The sequence below is a fragment of the Canis aureus genome, chromosome 8 (assembly GCF_053574225.1).
Source record: "Canis aureus isolate CA01 chromosome 8, VMU_Caureus_v.1.0, whole genome shotgun sequence".
In the NCBI taxonomy this organism is placed as follows: Eukaryota; Metazoa; Chordata; class Mammalia; order Carnivora; family Canidae; genus Canis; species Canis aureus.
The window spans coordinates 23,253,343-23,260,887 of NC_135618.1; positions in this window are offsets into that span (position 1 = coordinate 23,253,343).

A 7,545-nucleotide genomic window follows, 5' to 3' on the forward strand; every position below is an offset into this window, starting at 1 on the left:
TCTTTCTCTGTGCCTTGAAGATGTAAATCTTACCATGTCTTTGAAAGGTAAACACCCTAGGAGGTAACTAAAACTCACTGGAGACTGTTTGGGTGGGGAAAGAGGCCTTTTAAAAATATAGATGGCTGGAGAGGCTCTCTTGTCCAAACTCTTTAAGACTACAGCCTCCGTAAGATTACCTCTCAAGGGTGAATATAGATCTTAAAGGTCTTCTTCACAAATAGTAAAATTACTATGGTTATCTGAATGGATAAACTTATTCCAATTATTGTTTATAAACTAGCGAGCCTTATACTGTTATACCTGATTCATGGTTAAAATTTTAAATGGAGCAGTCCTGGTGGCTCAGCGGTTTAGCGCCGCCTTCAGCCCAGGGTGTGATCCTGGAGACCCGGGATCGAGTCTCATGTCGGCTCCCTGCATGGAGCCTACTTCTCCCTCTGCCTGTGTCTCTGACTCTTTTTCTCTGTGTGTCTCTCATGAATAAATAAATAAGACCTTTAAAAAATTTAAATGTAAGATAGCTGTCTGTGTTTGGCTGTGTGTATGTCTACGTGTGTGCATTCAGGATATGGTTATGTTTCAACCTCCAAATAGTATTGCCAAAATTAATTTGTATAAGAGTAAAAATAAGTACTTTTTAATTAAGCATTTCTAAATCTCAGAAATATAATAGAAACTAACTCAAATGGTTTCCAAGTTCACATTATCTAGGATAATTTTTGATAAATAAAAAATATTTAAGTTTGTTGGTTTAATTGTACAGACATGTATTATACTTTTAGAGTTATCAGCATTAAGCATAATATTTTATTTTACCCAGGCTTGCTAAAAGTCAAAAAACCTCATGTTATCTCTGTTACGAGAATTTGTAAGCAAGAAAAATAATTTAAGATGGTGGCTAACGTCTAATGAAATCTTGAGTAATCTAAGCATGATCGTTAAGAACAAATGAATTGAATACATGTAAAGGAGATGAGGCTTTAGGTGCCCTTTTTGGCAATGATTACTTTATGGCATGTTTGCTTAAATACTTTTCCAAATCTCTTGGGTAACTTGCACCATCCAAGTGAAATTAGATGATGGGAATTCACCGAAAGGCTAGAGCATTTCCAAATAAGATAAAATACAGAAACGCTAATTGCTAAAGAAGTCTAATTTTACATACTTTTGACCTCTTATGACAAAGGAACTAAGGATATTTGGGTTGATTAGTAAACATGTCTTGTGCCATATTAAAAAACTCTGCTCTAAGGAAATGTAGGTTTATAGAAATTATGAAACATATTCATAAATTTGCCAATCTAAAGACCGTTGGTATAACAGTTCACAATTGCTTACTTCTTGGCTTTCACTACAAATTAGGGTTTCTTAGGTTAAGCATTTTAGTTAATATATGAGACTAAAGTTACTTAAAATAGTAAGGGGAACAACTCTGTATGCAAGGAACGTAGGACCTAGGTTATTTGAGTGAGAAAATATATGGAGAACAGAGATGCAATTTTTTTTGTTGAGGGAAAGGAAAGTAATTCTTTCTAAAGTAAAGCTGATTACTTCTGAGTGGGAAAGATGACAGGGGACAAACTAAAAAGGCCATAGAAAGTTGTAGGAGGTTTATGGAAAAAAAGGATCTTGGGAAAGGAATTTTATGTGTGACCAAATTGAATGAAATGGAATGGATTTGCTATAAGGGTTTTAAAAGAAAGCTTTAATATCAATCGTGTATTTATGTAACACTGGAACTTAGTTTTCCTTCATGTGTTAAAAGGACTTTGCCTGGGCTTTCAATCTGCTTCTGAGAAGATATTGTAAAAGATTTCTCCTTACCTTTTAAGTAATCTGTCTAGGAAGCAAATATTTTGTGTTTTAATGTGTTCAGTTCCTTGAAAACAACAACAACAACTGAGTCTTCTCTATTAAAAGAGCTCAGTTTTACTTACAACTTTTTAACTTCTGGTGTTTGCGGGAGAAATCTTTGTCACCATGCTTAAACAGATAACTAAGCATTGTTTCACAGTGACATATGATCCTATTTAACAAAATGTTTTTAAACCTCTTTGATATTTTCGACAAAATTCCCCCAAATCAGATTCTAAACAAAGTCTATTTGACCTCAAACAAACTTTGGGAATTTCCAGAAGGTTCCGGGGACAAGTCAAAGGATTTGTTCTCTCTCCTAATAAAAAGAGAAATGTTACACTAATTCACCTATTTGTTATTTTGTTATTTTAAATTACATGGGAAGCATTGCCAGATAAGTGGTGCTAAACCTTCCTAAGTTATGTTATATGGGTGAATATAATTAATATAAGTGTCCAGAAATTATGTAAAATTCCTAAAATTCTGATATGTCCTGGTATAATATTATCAGTCATAATTCCAGTTTTTATTTATTCTAGTTATTATTTAAAATGTTGCATGGCATAAAAATAACCAAATTTCAATTGCATTATAATGAACTCTCATCAGATCTTTAACCATGAGTATTTTTAAGTCTTTTGTCATTTATAGATGGTTATTGTTTTACTCTGATACTTTTGGGAATATATTTCATCTTCAGAGAGGTTTGAGGACAGGACTCTGACAAGTCCTCTAGAATACAGGTTTCTGATAGCTTTGAGATCATCAAACTGAGCTGGGTAAGAATTTCCAAAACTAATGGAAAGCTGGATTTAGGCTACACAAATTAATTAAATGGGACTAAATGAATTGAGGAGGATAATTATAGTTATAATTTTTTATGACTTTGAAACATTGGTGATCTGTTTTTTTTTTTTTTTTTAAGATTTTAAAAATTTATTCCTGAGAAACACACAGAGAGACAGAAGCAGAGACACAGGCAGAGGGAGAAGCAGGCTCCATGCAGGGAGCCCGACGCGGGACTCAATTCCAGGACTCCAGGATCACAGCCTGAGCCAAAGGCAGGCGCTAAACTGCTGAGCCACCCAGGGATCCCAACATTGGTGATCTTAAAAATGTTTTGTTCTTCCAAATTTAAGGAAAACTTTTACTCTTTTCTCTTAAGCTAACTATGACTTAAAGCAATTTGGTAAAATATACCTTTATGAAGAATTATGACACATAGATCTTTTTCTCCCCACTTCATCCCCCTAGAATTTGGAAACTGTGAGTATTATATTTTCATGGCAATAGAGCTATTTATATGGGTTCCGTAAGAATTTGTTCTCCTTACAACAGGACACTGGAAGCATTGGTTATATTACCAAGACATTGACTGGAATGTCATGTTTGAGAGACACATGTATAGACTCAGATACGATCAGACGCTTCAAGGAACTACGGTTGACTTTATGCAGCCAATAGTCTCTTGGAAAAATTGGCCTGGCACTTTGCTTCCAGTGTTCCTGGCAGTCTTACCAGGTGAGTAAGGAAGGTCACTTCCTGGCAAGCCCAGGAACCTCAGGATATTTTGGAGACCTCAAGAAGAGAGGAATTTCCCCAAATACCTAGATGTTAGAGGTGAAGTCTGATGACAAGTCCTTGGGTTAGCTTCTCAGCCTCGAAAGCTTTTATTTATTTTTTTTTAAATTTATTTTTATTTATTTATGATAGAGAGAGAGAGTGAGAGAGAGAGAAAGGCAGAGACACAGGCAGAGGGAGAAGCAGGCTCCATGCACCAGGAGCCCGACATGGGATTCGATCCCGGGTCTCCAGGATCGCGCCCTGGGCCAAAGGCAGGCGCCAAACCGCTGCGCCACCCAGGGATCCCTCGAAAGCTTTTAAAAGTCCAATTTGAAGTTCCTTCTGAAAAGTTTCAGTAAAGATTCTATATGATCAAAAGCTATTCTTACTGCACTCATATAAATACACAAGCCAAGTTTATTGAAACTAGACTTAATTTGTAAATAAATTAGTCTTACCGTGGTTATCACTGATAGAAACGTGGTGATTGTAAAAAAAAAAAAAATCATGTGTCAGTAAAACCTATAATGTGCACTTGTGGATATTAGATTCTAGTTCTGTCAGTTGTCATTGAGGTTTCATTGTCTACCTATAAACTTGACTAGATCCTGAATTCTTCTAGTTTCCTCCAATATCATGCTACAACTCTCCAAATGAACATATCCAATTTTTCCCCCACCCTCCTGACTCAGAATCATTGAGAACTAAATCTGCCCTTTTTTCCAAAGCCGCACAAGCTAAAGCTGGACAACTCGATGTTAACTACAGAAATCAACACAACAACAAAAAATAAAATAAATAAAATAATATAAAATAAAATAGATAACGAATAGCCCATGCATGGACAACCTTCATGCCTATTGCTCTATGGGCCGCTCAGAAACATCACCAGAGACATTCAAACTGTCAATCAGGAGACTCTTTCAAATCACCACTGCCTGCCTTCCCTTTGTCTAAAGATGTTTTGAGCTGGACATCTAGAAATCTTCACAATTAACGGCCTTCAGAACTCAGAAACTAGAATTAGAGTCTGCGCTAATCATGAACTATCATTTTTATTTTGTTTCTGTATAAATGCCTCTTACTAAATACCTGATTGCTTGAGCCACACAGGACTAGCTGTAGGGGCCTTCCTGTAAGAAAACCTACTGAAATGAGACACAAATATTTAACTGGACTGGCCTATTCTCTAGACTGAGGGACTGGTTCAATGAGACATGGATGCCAACTCAGCTTCTAAATTGTGAACTGATGGGGTTCAGGACAAGTTGCCCTAGGGTACACTGCTCTGGCATATTGATTATTTTAATTTAAGTTACTTGGGAAACAGCTAGTGCAAGAAGGATACTCTGACCAAGCTGGCTGTCCCCTGGGAAGCAGGAAATAAATTCCTCATGTGAAGGGTGCTCTCCTTTTTTTGGGGGGCCCCTGTATGCACTAAATTAAATTTGTTTTATTCTTGTTAATCTTTTATTACAAGGGGTGTCTCAGCAAAAAACCCAGAAGGGTAGAGAGATATTTGTTTTCTTCCCCTACAGTACTATGAATTTACTTTAGTGGAATCAGAGAATCATTTTTAAAAAATAGAGCCAAGGCAGTCCTTTAAGAACAATAAGTACTCACCTCTTGTTTTATGTGTAACACTAAAAAAACCAGTTAGTAATTAAAATACTCTCTCACCACCCCCATAGGTTGTCTTTGGTTAGATGCAAACTGAGACCGAGTGGGATAACTCTATGCAAGAATGGATGGGATGCAAAGTCCATTGCTGTATCCTGCAGCACCAAGAACAGTCGTGGGAGACAGCAGGCATGTAAGAAACATTTGTTGAATGAAAATAGACTTGGAATAGGGAGAAATCTTGGAAGAGCGTGGCTCAGATAAAGAAGGGGCGAAAAGAGTTTTTGTTTTGCTTTTGTTTTAAAGGGAGAAAGAAACAGAACAAAGAATTTGGGCAGCTCATAAGGGAAGAGGGAATTTAGGGGAAAAGGAAGTATTTAAAGGAAACTGTATGAATGTTTTGCTGGTGATATGTGATGCAACTCTCCTCCCGCTCATCTTCAGTAGAAATGAATCGAGCCTAAGAAGCTCGATTACACTTGTGTTGGATCTAGATGAACAGAGAGGTCAGAGGATCTGCCCACGACCTAATTAATGGCAGATCCAAGACTAGAACTCAGATCTCCAGATGCCTATTTCACTGGCCTTCCCATAAATTGGCATGGGGCTTAGTCGGCTTCTATACTTATTCAATTCATGTTGAATAAGTCAGAATGTGGCCAGGACAACACATTTCTGGCTGCCCACACACTGGGCCTGTGTTCACAGATGTTGCCCTGGGACGGAATATCCCAAGATTCTAGCCCTGCCTTGACCATGTCACCATCTGTGCAGCCTTGGGAAAGTCACAGCCCCTCAGAGCTTTATTTTCATCATCTGAAAAGTGGGAGCTAAGACTCTTTTCCCTCTCAGTGCCCTTGTAGGATCAAGTGAGATGTTGTGAAAGCTGCATGTAAAACAGGAAGTAGGAGACACGTTTAGCGGGTAGTTATTTCTATTATTATTTGTTGCACTTGCCAGCATGGTATTTCTTTGGATATATTATGGTTTCCTTTTTTTTTTTTCTACTCCCTGAACTGATGGTTCACAAGAATTCAGTCATTTTTTAAAAATCTTATTTTCTTTCATTATGTTATACATAATCAAAATAGAATTTTTAAAAAAAATCATGGAATAAACTTTACACATAACTCCTTAACTCAGAGATAACCATTTTAAACCTTTTACATAGCTTTAGCCCTTTTAAAACTTTGTATCTATTTACATAGAGGTTCAAACCGTCCTCATAATATACACTTGTTTGCATTATTTTGAAAAACTTAGTATAACACTTTAAGCATTTTTCTATGCCGTTAAATATTACTCAACAATATGATTTTTAATGACTGCACACAAGTCCATTGTCTGGACATATAATTTATCCAATTTAGATTGTTTCCATTTTTTCTATTACACATGGTAATTTGATAAAGCGCTTTGTGTACACTCTTAGTTCTCAGCTTACCAAACCCTCTCTCTGTCCCTGACTGCAAAGAAGCCATAAAATGAACTGCTTTCTGTGGCTGTCATGAGGGTCAGGTGAGGGAGGACACATTAAAGATGGAGAATCACGCCTGGCACATAATAAGCACTCCCCACGGTTAGCTATTATTACCATTGACTTCAGATATTTGTGGTTAGTACCCAAACAGAACTAAATCGAGTGCTTGGTATTAAGTCCATCAAATTATGCGTTCTAAAAATACTCTAAGAATATTTTTATAGCTTTGTTCAGAAATTTGCTTTTTCAGATTACGTATAATTTGCTGGCTGTTTCATTATGAATAGTAATTGAAAGGATGTTTGTTTAGATTTTATTTCTGTGCCTCAGGATGTCCTTGAAGGGAAGGTGGGGATCCTAACACAGTAGAAGTGATTTCCTGGTTTTAGAGTTTAAAGGAAGTCAACAAGGACCTATTTATTGGATTGGCCAAAGGTTTGTTGGACGGGGTTAAAATCTAGTTAAGTTACCTTCTTGATGTTCCGTGGCTGCACCAGCAGCTGTGGGTCAGAAGTTCAGAACAAAGAGTGAAATCCTAGGATTAACTGTCATACTCTTGTATCAAATATTTTTCTGTTGAATCAACTTCCCATGGTAATTTCTTTTGGATGAGGCTTTGCCACCACTGCTGTCTGCTACATTCTCAGTTGGCACCGATTAGGTAGTAGGCAGTAGAAAAGCAACTCAACTGGTGGCCGACAGCTTTTCAGGACCATCTCTATCTCATGAGAGCCCCAGGGATCCCAGATTCTGCGGTTTTGTTGGGTGGCAGCATGAAAAGGAAGAGCATGGAATCACAAGGATGGCAACCCAAGCCCTGGCTCTGCCACTAACCAGCTGTGCAGCTTGGGGCAAATTACTCAAGCTTTTGCATCTCGGTTTTAGTCTCTGTAAAATAGATATCATCATCATCATCATCATCATTATCATCATCATCCATGCCTCATTAGGCCCATCCCTAACATTTATAGGACCTGAGCCGAGTGTAAACAAAATACCCCCAGCCCACATATCCCTTTTCT